Genomic DNA, 12,201 nt, shown 5'->3' with positions numbered 1-12,201 from the left:
GTGAGTGGGACCGCGCGCCGCCACCGCCACCGCCGCGCTTTCTTTCTTCCCTGGACCCACGCACCGGGCGGGAAAGGGCCGAGCGGGTGGCTGCGCGGGCGCTGCGGGTTCGCCGCTGGAACACGCCACCCTCGGAGGGGCCGGGTCCGCGCGGGCCTGGGGAGCGGGAGCTGAGCGTTTGGGCCGGGGGCGCGCGGGTCGGCCCGAGGCCCGCTGGTCTCGGGAACTTTGTCCCGGTTCCCGCTCCCCGGTCCCGCCCCGGGACCTCGAGGTACCCGCTCGCGCTCAGCCCCCTGTTGCATGCACGGGGCTGGCGCCCGGGATGCCCGAGGAAGCCGCCCCGCCTTCGTGGCGGCCATTCCCGCCCGCAGCCCACCCTCCGGCCCCCGGAACCCGCTCTCGCCACCGCCCGCCGGCGCCTGGCGCGGAAAACGGCGTTTCCCGCGCGCGGCACCCACCCTGCCTCTGGAGTCCTGGGGTTCGGGCCCTAACGGTTAAGCTCCCGTCCCTCTCCTCCCTGCACCCCGGGGGTGTGTCTGTGCGCTCGTTCGTGCGTCCTGGGTTTACAGATTGGCTCGGGAGAGGGCTGGGTTTTATCAGTGTCTGGGCTTGGAGGGGCTTCTGGTGTGTTCTTTACGACCACTCCTCTCTCTCCCTGGTTTCCCAGGCCAGTCCTCCACTCTGGATTAGTACCGTTTCCTCTCGGCGTTAAGCTGTGTGTGTGGGGGGGGTGGGGGGGGTGAGTGTTCCCCCATGTCCGATGGACTGCCTGAGAGTTTTAGCAGCAGAGCCCGGTTCTTTGGCTACAAAGGGAGAACATCTGCTGTGCTGTCCTCAAAGGACCGGTCTTGAGGCAAAATGTGAAATCCGCGTTTGTCTTCAGGGGTCTATAGTCAATCTTTGCCTCTCCGCCTTCCCGTAGAGTTTCCTCTCCACTTCAGGGCTTATTAAAATATGTTAACCTCCTTTCTCTTACCCTCTCCATCGGATTTTGCCCTGTCTACCCTTTTAGGCACGTACTCTCTGCCTGGTTATGTGTGACCACTTAATCTGAAAATTCCAGCCTTTCCTACCCCGCCCACCACCGTGTATATTCCCCTTGCCTGCTTCATTTTGTCTTCTCTTGAGCCTGCATTTTTTAGTGTGCTGCATATTTTGTTTCTTTAGCTTGTTTCTTGAAAGTCTTCTCTACCAGAATGTAAGTTTCAGAAAGACAGATTTTTATCATTTGGTTCTTTACTGTCTTTCTAGTGCCTACAGCCGCGCAGTAAGTACTTGATAACTCGTTTGAATTAACCCAATAAAGCAAACTGCTTTATGCTAATACACAAGTGGAGAGCAACTGCAAACATTTTGCAGCTGACAGTTGTAATGATGAAAGTCTCAAGTGAAGTTTCGGAGGGAGGAGATACTCCCCGAGAGGAGGGACCCAATTTTGGCAGCATTCAATGACAAAAGTCTAGGTGGCTATCTCTTATGCCTGGTCTGTCGCTTCATGCTCTTGGCACCTTGGCATCAGAGTGGACAAGGCATTTTTAGGACCAATTGGCTTTCTCCTTTGGGCTCTGAAGCTTTGTCCCAATGTGTACGTAGGAATTGCAGTGAGTAAGGGAATAAGTTCACTTATTAGCTGAATAGAAAAGTCATGGGAATGTTTAACCTAAAAGAGCTAAAATCAAGGGCAAGCTCTTGAAAGCTTTATCCTGCACAAGTGTGATGCTTCCTGTTTCGCTAAATATTTCTCAGAAACTTCGGGTCTTCAGAAGAATTTTTTTTTAAATACCCAAATCCAAATTGTATTACTTTTTTTTTTTTTTTTTTTTTTTTTTTTTTTTTTTTTTTGTGGCAGGGTCTCACTCTGTCTCCCAGGCTAGAGTGCAGTGGTGCAATCTAGGCTCATTGCAACCTCCGCCTCCTGGGCTCAAGTGATTCTCGTGCCTCAGCATCCCGAGTAGCTGGGATTACAGGTGTGCACCACCACACCAGGCCAATTTGTGTATTTTTGGTAGAGACAGGGTTTCACGTGTTGTCCAGGCTGGTCGAACTCCTGACCTCAAGTGATCAACACCCACCTTGGCTTCCCAAGTGCTGGGATTACAAGTCATGAGCCACTATGCCCAGCTGAAATCATACTACTTTATTAAAAAAAAAAATGGGCCAGGGAGGAGGAAGTTTAGGGGATTTAATTTATAAATTAATGGGTCAGTTCAAAAAGACACCCTTTTGAATACATGTTCAGTATGAACTGTATTGTAAGATATCTCTGCTAGTTAGTCTTATTCCAAAATAATTATTTTTTTCAAATTTCCTTTTGTTTTTCTATAATGTGGATTTATGGCAGTAGTTTTAAAAGAATTAGTCTAGGGAAATGTATTAATTGTAAATAAATTGTTTAATAAAATTTACATGAGTAAGTTTTTGAAAAAGACTTAATTAGAGCTGACTATACAAGTTCGGCGGTTCTGTGGTTACCATCTTTCCCAGACAAGTAGTAGAAATTAAATGTAAAAAGGAAAGACAGTTTGTCTTTGAAATTAATACCAATGAACTAACCAAAGGTAAATGAAAGATACTTTATTGCCTTCAGTTTAAATTTGTAGGATATTTTACTGTTAAGATTCCTAGGATTCAAAGTATCCAGGCTTTTTTTCTTTCTGTTCTTCGAAAGTAAGCATTTTCAAGGAGTACAGAATTCATTTTTAAAGTATCCAGTTGGGTAAGCTTAATTTTTGGTTCTTCAACAAAGTTTCCATTTAGTTTAGCTTCCTTCAAAACGTTTTAGTCACTTTGAGAGGTCCAGGTACTTTCGTGCTCCAAAAGAGAATGTTGATAATTTGTCAAGTAGATCCATATTATCTATCTAGTTATGTTCAGAAAACGGGCCCTGCTATTTAGGATTAGGTGGATGATCGTCTCCGTTGGACAGTTGAATATGTACCATCTAACTTTCTGGGAATAAACATTGATAAAAGGAAAGAAGTTGCACCGGAAACATCTTTAATGGCCGGATATGGTGAAAATATGCCGGCATCAGTAGCTCAACATAATTCTAAAGTTACAAATCTACATGTTTGTAGTTTTTCTTCTTAATTGAATTGGGACATAACTGACTTTGACAATGAACCATTCTAATAAATAGTTAATTTAAATATGACATTTAAAATCTAACCATTTAATAATTAGAGAGCATGCTTGTTCTGAAATTTATGTGACCATTTAGAACTTGAGATCTCGGGTCATCACGGACTTGAATCCTAACACCAACATTTATTTAACTGTGTGACCTTGGGCCTCAGTATTTTATTCTATAAAAGATAATGTTTAATAAGGTTTTGAGAGGAACAAATAAGATGGTGCCCTTTTATGTGTCTAGCATAGTGCTTGGGGTGCTCAGTAAATACTATTATGATGTGTGCCCTTTTTTCTTCCATATCTGTGTTTAGTTGAGATACTTCAGAATGATGTCTCTATCCCTTTTGTGATCTTAATATATAACTAATATTGCTCTCCAATAGAAATATAACATAAACCACATATGTAATTTTCAGTTTTCAACAAATCACATTAAAAAAGTACAGAGACAAGTGAAATTAGTTTTAATAATGTTATTTAACCCAGTCCATGCATATAATTCATCATGTAACCAATGCCGGGAAAAAAAGATTTTAAATTCTCTTTTTTCCCATAGAAAATCTTCAAAATCTAGTGTGTGTTTTATGCTTAGAGCCCATCTCAGTTCAGGGTACCCATATTTCAGTTGCTCAGTGGTTGCTTGTGGTTAGAGGCTACTGTATTGGACAAACAGGTCTAGATTGCACACAGCTTCCAAGTTTGCCTCTTAAAGCTCTTAGACCCTTTCCACCAGCGAGAACCTCACTGCCACCTTAAACCCAGCATTACAAAAAGAAAGCTACTCACCTTTCAGACTCTCTACTCTGTTCCCTTTTGCTGTTAGTAATTCCACCAGCTCTTCAGTCTACTGTGTCTGAAATCGGATTCGTATTCTCTTTTTTCTTGTATGTTGTTTGTCTAATATTCTCGTATTTTTATTTGAAAATATTTTTTCTCCAGTCTAATTCATTCTTCCTACTATATATTTGAAAATATTTAAAAATCTCTTTCCCCCACCCCTTGAGCCCCGTTTTCAATATTTCTGCCTTATCTACAGATTTTCCTTTTTTTTTTTTTTTTCTTATTATACTTTATGTTCTGGAGTACATGTGCAGATCTTGCAGGATTGTTGCTTAGGTACACACATGATCTCTCTGAGTCTCTGGGCTCCACATTCTTTCCATTCTTTCCTCAGCCTTTTATACTGTCAGAAATGGTTTCTATTTTATAGGTTATTCCTACCCTTAATACTTTTCCTTTGTCAAATATCCAGAGAAGTATAATTAGTTTAACTGATAGTCTGACATTAAAATGATTTATTCAAGAGAAGAAGCACAAATGAAGAAGAAAAATAAGATATGAGAAGGGAAGATGAAACCGTTCTTTGAGCTTTATATGCCTTTCAGGAAATATCAGAAGGAATAGATTCTAGTAGTCTATAGTACAGTAATTATAGTTAACAATTTATTGTATATTTCAAAATAGCTAGATGAGAATTGTAATATTCCTAACATAAGAAAAGATAAATGTTTGAAGTGATAGATATTCCGGTTACCCTAACTCAATCATTACATTGTGTACATGTACCAAAATGTCACATGTACCCTGGGAATATGTACAACTATGATGCATAAATTAAAAAATACAAAGAAATATCATGGAACTGATTAATAATAATCACCACCCCAAAGCAATGAAACTTGATTTTTTTTAATTGTACTTTAAGCTCTGGGGTACATGTGCACATTCCACAGGTTTGTTGCATAGGTACACACGTGCCATGGTGGTTTGCAGTCTCTGTCCCCCTGTTGGCTACATCAGGCATTTCTCCCACTGTTTTTCCTCCCCAGCCTCCCTGCCCCCTGCTGTCCCTCCCTTAGACCCCCTCACCTTGCAACCTGCCCCAGTGTGTGATGCTCCCCTCCCTATGCCCATGTGTTCTCCGTGTTCAGTACCCTCCTATGAGTGAGAACATGTGGTGTTTGGTTTTCTTTTCTTGTGTCAGTTTGCTGAGAATGATGGTTTCCAGATTCATCCGTAATGTTTATACATTGCTTTCTAAGAAACGGCACCTTCCTCTGTGCCTGGTGAATAGAGAGACAAAACAAAAGAAAGGCACTGGACGAAGAGTCAAGAAACCGGGGTTCTCACCGGGGCTTTATTATTTACTAGCTCTATTCCCTTGCTTAAGTTGCTTTGAGACACTGTTTACACACCTGCAAAATGGGGTGTTATCTCTGTCGTGAGATTGTTTTGTTAGAATCAAATGGGGCCTCAGCATTTTTACATTGGCTGTTCTTTGGCTGTGTAGATCTTCCCCTCTGCGCCTCCAGCCACCCACCTCCCCGGCCCCACCCCACCACCCTGCCGGCCGCCCCGAGAGCTGTGTCTGTCTGCTAATACTTTCATGACTAGACCTTACCGTAATCACGCTACTAAAACTGGAACCTGCCTTATATTCACACACACAGCTGGATATATACCACACCTGATCCTCTTACACTGCTCTTTTTCCCACAGCATTTATAACCTAGCAGTTTGCTAATTTACATAGCAATTGAAACCATTTAATCATTAATCTCTCTTGATGCATTTAAAGTTATCACAATTCAGTTTGGGCATGTTTCAGTAGTATAGCTGCTTCATCAATACACATCGGCTTGTGTAACCTTTTAGTTAATTATAGTATGTATTCCTACAACTGTATTCACACTTCATAGTCCCGTTTGTGGCAAGAGCCAGGTTATATCACTTTTAAATAATGAAATCCATATTTCATCATAAGTTTTAAATGAAATTAAAATGCATATGTATTTCTATAATTATATTTCATAATATAATTTATGGATTATGTTCTTATTTACATAAATCTATATAACATTAAATTCTTGCTGAAATTAAAAATTATCTTAATAGTAATATAAACAAAGCTATGATATATGGATTTGCTGAATTATTTTTACTTTACATATATGTAGCCTTTACCTAGCATAACTTAAATATGCTGCCAGTACTGTATAATGATACTATTTTATATTTATTAATCAGCTGAATGTTTTTCAATGCATTTTAATACACATTAATACTTTCTAAAGCCTCACAAAAATTTTGTGAGAGGCAAGTCCTGTAGCAATATACTTACTTTACAGTTTCAAAGGAGATAAATAATTTGCCCAAGGTCACGTACTAGAGGTAGCAAAGCCAGGTCTAAATCTTCTCATTCCAAAATAACCACCTCTTCTGCTATTCCATATAGCCTTAGCCTTTGAGGAAGGCAGTAGTACTTTCCCCTATTATTATAAATGACAATGCAAAAATCAGTGTGATTCTCCATGTAGTTTCTTTCCCATAGATTACAGGGATGGATGGATGGATGGATAGGTATGGATATAGACATATATTGCATATATACACTTAAATATATAAAATCTTAAATTTTATTTTATATATACAGATAATGGAACATGGAAAGTGTTATTCGAAATGGAGGTGATTGTGAACAACATCCATGTTCTAATATAATAGAGGAACAAAGCTTCCCGTTGGATAAAATGGTACACAGACATGGAAGAACATTGACTGGCCTGAGTGACTTGAGGGCTCAGTGCCTATAATTGAGTAGTACTGATCATGTGGCTGGTACAGTACTTCCTTACAGTAGTAATTTTCAAGAAAAGTAAGGTCATCACTTTTTTTTTTTTTAGTAGAATGAGTGTGGTATTCAAATGAATCAGAACAACAGTAGCTTTACACAAAAATTTTGATTTCCTATATGAGTGTTTACTATTTGGTTTTATTTCCAATACTTTAAAGATTTAAATATGTTAAATTTTTCATATGACTAAGCGGAATTTGGTTAATCTGATCTTGGAGTTTAACAGACATTACGACAATGTGAAGGACCCTTTTTTTTCTTTGGCAGGGTTGAAAAATGTATTGAACATTATGCTGAGAAGTTAGATTAAGAATTAACTCATGCCTTTAAAGAAGAAGACAGAATGTCCATAAAGCAAAAGTAAAATTAGGCTATTTTCAATTTTCCTGAAAAATCAGTTCTAACTGATGTTCTGTTTTGCCTCTGGAAGGTCTATTCAGAGTGTTCTCCAAGGCATGCTGGGACAAAGAGGAAGCCAATTCCTTGATTCTTTCTGCTCCCATTCTAGAAGCTTTCTTGAAATTGTTACAGGGAAGACATTCTCTTGGATCTGTAGCTTCCTTGACTTTGGGAAATGTAGATTTCATGACTGTTCTAATGTCAGTGGTGAATTTATGCTTAAGAGGGTGCTTTGGGATGTCAGAAAAATCAGTTGGCTGTACTTTCCTCAGAGGCAACACAGTCAAAATTGTACACGTGGGGCTATTTCACATCTCCATCTGCAGAGGCTGGGAAATCGTAATTCCTTTGTAAGGAAGACAATGGCCCCTTTCCTTTGGCCTTTTCTGTGTTCAGACTCCTTAAAAAAATGGCACACATCACAAGTCATTTTGAGATTTACTGCCTGAAGTCTGCATCAAACTCATAAATACAAAGCAACCAGGCTAGTTTCACAATATTTTGGAAGCCATGTTTCTCTGTTAAAAAATAGGGTTATGACATCAACCCTGTTAAAGTCCTGCTGCTGCTACTAAAATGCTCCCGTGTTCCTTTTGTAAATTAGGTTTGCTATCTCATAAATCATTTTCTGTTTACAATTTTAAAAGTAAGCAGAAACACCCTATTTTAATACATTTCTTAACACTAATCTCACCAGTACTTGCTTCATGTAACATAGAAGATAGAACATGTGTAACAGTCTTAAAGTCCTTAGGTGCAAACTTTGGAATATTTTGCATTTGTTCTCCTTTTGAAGGAAATAAATATGCTCTCTACATTAAATATGTATTCTTTAAAATTGCTCTCAAGGAGTTGTGCAATACATTGCCTCAGTCATTTTTTCATTAGATGTACTCATTGTTCATTCAGTACGTGCTCAGTACCATTCAATTAGAGGCAGTGTGTAGGCACTATCAATTTAAATATAAAAGAGCCCCTGCTTCACAAAATCTGTAGTACAAAAAGAGATTCCTTTGTCTCTTCCAGTGCAAGCATACTTCACAAGTCAGCAGTGAGTGTTCGGATCACCCAGTCCAGTAAATGTGCCTCCGTGTCCATGTGCCATTCCATCCAGTAGAAAGACTTAGTCTAATAATGTGACTAGTAATATTATGACAAAAAAGTCTAGACCCTACAGCATAGGTAACTTATTCTTTTTCATGTCACAAATCTGTTCAGGTCCAAGAGGTGGCTGGGATCTAAAGAGCCAACATCATAAGGATTAATAAGCTGAGATCAAGACTGTGTCTGTGTGACACCACTGTACTCAGCAATCAATTCTGTGAGAGAAGAAAATGATGAAACCGATTGTGTGAAAGTATGGATAGAAAGAGCATGGACCTAGGAATCTGTCAGATAGGTTGAAGTACACATGCCTAGAGAATGAGAATCTCTGAGGCGGGGCCTAGAAATCTGTATATGAAGAACCAGGTACACGCCGATTTGAAGTCTTACGCTCTAGGGATCCAAATGAATGGGAACAATTTCTGGCAAAAATGTTTAGTGTATGTTTTATGAAGGGGTTGGATTTTGGTATGTGGGAAGAAAGGAATCTAGGATAGAACAGAACAGTCCATTTAGGAGAAATAACTGGCTGAAAGCCCCAGAAAGTAGTACCACAAATTTATTTACATAACACTATACTATGAGCAATTTATGGGCAAGGCTGGTTTTCCCAGAGGCTAGCACAAATTAGGTGCTCAATAAGTGCTTTTAATTTTATTTTTGAGATGGAATCTCGCTTCATGGCCCAGGCTGGAGTGCAGTGGCATGATTTCAGCTCACTGCAACCTCCACCTCGTGGATTCAAGTGATTCTCTTGCCTCAGCCTCCAGAGTAGCTGGGATTACAGGTGCACACCACCACAGCTGGCTAATTTTTGTATCTTTGGTAGGGTCGGGGTTTCACATGTTGTCCAGGCTGGTCAAACTCCTGACCTCAAGTGATCAACACCCACTTTGGCCTCCCAAAGTTGTGGGATTACAGGCATGAGCCACCGCATCCAGACCTAATAAATGCATTTATTTATTTATTTATTTATTTATTTAGTCTCGCTGTGTTGCCCAGGCTGGAGTGCAGTAGCACCATCTTGGCTCACTGCAACCTCTGCCTCCTGAGTTCGAGTGATTCTTCTGCCTCAGCCTCCAAAGTAGCTGGGACCACGGTGCCTGCCACCACACCCAGCTAATTTTTGTATTTTTAGTAGAGACGGTGTTTCACCATGCTGGAGGCTGGTCTCAAACTCCAGGCCTCAGGTGATCCACCTACCTCAGCCTCCCAAAGTTCTGGGATTACAGGCGTGAGCCACTGCAGCCAGCAATAAGTGCTTTTTAAATGTGTGGAGTCTGCGGACCAACAGGATAATGGGATTCATGCTAGGGGAGAGAAGTCAAATTTTGAAGAGTCGAATTTGAGGCTAAGAAGTTTCTTCTAGATTTTGTAGGTAATAGAGAACAATTAGGCTTTTGAAATGGGGAGTCAAATGATGAAAACATCATTTAGGAAAATCTTGTTTCCATAATATATGTGATTGGGAGAGCCTGGATAGGGAGGTTATAAAGGGGCCGAACTAGTATGTCACTTCTTTCCACTTTTCATATTACCAGCTTCTGAAAAAAATCTCTCCTTAACCACACACTCCTAGATTCAGTTCCCTACTCCACTTCTTACTAATCGTTTAGTCATTTGAACATCAGTGTTCTCATCACTAAAATATGTTTACTCACACATAGTGAAGATTCCCTGAGAAGAAACACTTGGAACTGGTGGCTATTACCCACAGAAACTTAATCATGTTCATCTTTACAATCCTAACTTTTTTTCTATGTGCCTGTAATATTTTTATAAAACAATCTTGATTAATCTTTTTTTCAAAAAGCACATCTGAGCAGAACAATCTTGATTCATCTACATGTATTTACATTTTTAAAAATTCTCTTATTTCGCCAGGCACAGTGGCGCGTGCTTTTACTAGGAAGGCTGAGGTGGGAGGATCGTTTGAGCCCAGGAGTTCTGGGCTGTAGCGTGCTATGCTGATGAGGTGTCTGCACCAAGTTCAGTATCAACATGGTGACCTCCCAGGAGAGGGGGACCACCAGGTTGCCTAAGGAGGGGTGAACAGGCCCAGGTCAGAAATGGAGCCAGTCAAAACTTCTGTGCTGATCAGTAGTGGGATAGTGCCTGTGAATAGCCGCTGCACTCCAGCCTGGGCAACATAGCAAGACCCCATCTCAAAAAAAAAATTCTCATATTTCTGTCATGATGGATTTTAATTTTGACATTAAGGATATTTCTTCTGGGAAGGATAAAAAAGTGATAAAGGCTTTATTCTCTGATTTTTGTTTCTTCCTCTTTGGGTTACATGAGTTTTATTGGCGAAATTTGAAAATCTTAACTATATGCTTGTTTGAAAGCAATGTGTTTTATAGAATAGTTCTCACCTATGCACTCGTAAAACTGAATTTTTTTGAAAATTGTTTCATGGATTTGAAACACAATTTTAGAAAATCTTAAGAGCTCTACATAATCAGATTAAACCTTAGCTATTTGCCCAACCACCTACATCAAATTGCCCATGTCTTGAGCTTCTTAACAGTGCTTAATTTAATGCCTTAACCCCGAAAAATTTGCCCTTAAGAAAATATATCTTTCATCCTCTGCCTTACCCACTGGATCCTCATTTTTTCAGTTATGAAAATTCTAAATACATCAAAAAATCCTAAATACATAGGAGTTGTTTATTGTATTGTAAATAATGAGGAAAAAGTGCATATGTGCACATCACTTCTCTTTTAACTTTTTCTCAGCCGATTTGGAAATAGTGAAAATTGCCTGAACTTAATACTCTTAAGTGGTGTATGAGTAAAAACTAAGTAAGTGGAGAATAAACTTTATGTCATCTAGGAGGGGAGAATGTTAGAAGAGGCTAAGATAGGTGGATATTTGAGAACAGTTGGCAGACCAGCCTGGCTGGAGTGAAGTTTACTGTGTAAGGGACTGGTCAAAGAAAAGGATAGAGGAGTACTTGGAACCAAATGGAATGAAGTTTCTGGGTCTCTGGTATGGCTTGATTCCTTATTAAGTTTATTTCAAAAGAGAACAATTAGACCTCTAATTTGTGATCAACTTCAGAGGAACTTTCCACCATATCCCTAATGATAGTAAGTCAGAAAACCGTATGTTTGTATGTTTCCATTTACAGAACACTTTCAAAGCATCATCTCAGTTATATATTATTAGTTGCTTGTTTATCTTTGTTTATTTATTATATGTCTCCTTTGCGGCCATATAATGCTTTAAGGGCAAGAACTTCTTTGTTACTGTAACTTCAGCACTGGAAGGGTACTTGCATACAGTAGATGCTCAAAGAATACTTGTTTGTTAAGTGAACAGACGTGTAAAGTCACTTTCCCATGTCTGAAGAAACAGTGAGAGAGATTGTTTTATTCAAGGTCATAAATTAGTAAGTGATTGGTTGAATCCATTGATGCAGAATTCATGTATACGGAGGGTGACTGTATTTTGTAATTGTTTGAGGAATATTTGATTATCCTTTTTCCATTGGAAAATATGTGGCATGTGCAAGTAAATTTCCAGAATTTGTCCATGGTTTCCTGCATAGAATAGAAAAAGCTAAGGAACAAACCTAAAGTTTTATGGCCCTATAGAGGCCCTATCCTAGTCTCCTCTACTTTTTTTTTGTATAGGAAACATCCAAGTTGTGTAAAAAGATATGAAAATTAATTTTGGCAGCTGTTAGGAGAATATGTTCTGCTATTTAATAATATGATGGAAAAATTTTTCTTATGACCTTGAATTTCTTTCATAGGTAAGACCTTAACCTTGTGCAGGAGCCAGGTGGAAAAATAGGATAAACTCTACATGATGCTGATGACAGAACTGAAGCACAGAAAAAGTAACTTCTCTACATGTCTGCAGCAAACTAAAAACCACAGCCCAAGTCTTTGACTTCTAGTTCACTGATATGTACAACAGGA

The 12,201-nt window shown here is 39.6% G+C and overlaps 1 protein-coding gene across 2 annotated transcripts in view; it reads left to right on the top strand.

Annotated features, from left to right (window-relative positions):
- The window catches only part of ELOVL2 (ELOVL fatty acid elongase 2), a 72,144-nt gene that overhangs the window by 334 nt on the left and 59,609 nt on the right, over positions 1 to 12,201 (top strand). The gene's annotated exons all lie outside the window — the stretch shown is intronic.

Source organism: Saimiri boliviensis, chromosome 4 (genome assembly GCF_048565385.1).
Source record: "Saimiri boliviensis isolate mSaiBol1 chromosome 4, mSaiBol1.pri, whole genome shotgun sequence".
Lineage (NCBI taxonomy): Eukaryota > Metazoa > Chordata > Mammalia > Primates > Cebidae > Saimiri > Saimiri boliviensis.
This window is presented reverse-complemented; position numbering and strand designations above follow the sequence as displayed.